The sequence below is a fragment of the Charadrius vociferus genome, unplaced genomic scaffold (genome assembly GCF_000708025.1).
Source record: "Charadrius vociferus isolate BGI_N301 unplaced genomic scaffold, ASM70802v2 scaffold1429, whole genome shotgun sequence".
Classification (NCBI taxonomy): Eukaryota; Metazoa; Chordata; class Aves; order Charadriiformes; family Charadriidae; genus Charadrius; species Charadrius vociferus.
Genome location: NW_009650164.1, coordinates 70,227 through 70,498, shown reverse-complemented (window position 1 = coordinate 70,498; position 272 = coordinate 70,227). Strand labels below are relative to the sequence as shown.

General features: G+C 66.9%; 1 protein-coding gene across 1 annotated transcript in view; it reads left to right on the top strand.

The window, feature by feature from the left end:
- RLTPR (RGD motif, leucine rich repeats, tropomodulin domain and proline-rich containing) overlaps positions 1-272 on the top strand; it is a gene marked incomplete at its 3' end in the record, with an annotated part of 22,431 nt that overhangs the window by 17,891 nt on the left and 4,268 nt on the right. The window lies entirely within an intron of this gene.

Here is a 272-nt window from a genome sequence, read left to right as displayed (position 1 = left end):
GACGTCCCCAACCCCAGCAGCATCCCGCCCCCTGACGTCCCCAAACCCAGGAGCATCCTCACCCCTGACATCCCCAAACCCAGCAGCATCCCGACCCCCACCCGGGGGGTTAACCCAGGGGGGTGAAGAACTGCCTGCAGAGCAAAACGGGGGTGCGTTTGTGGGTGCTGCTCGCTGGGCCAGCATTGGCAAGAGCTCGTGCCGTACGCTTGCTCCTTGCCGCAGGTCTCGGGGCTTGCCGCGGGGCTCAGCTCCCTCCCTGCCTGAGCATC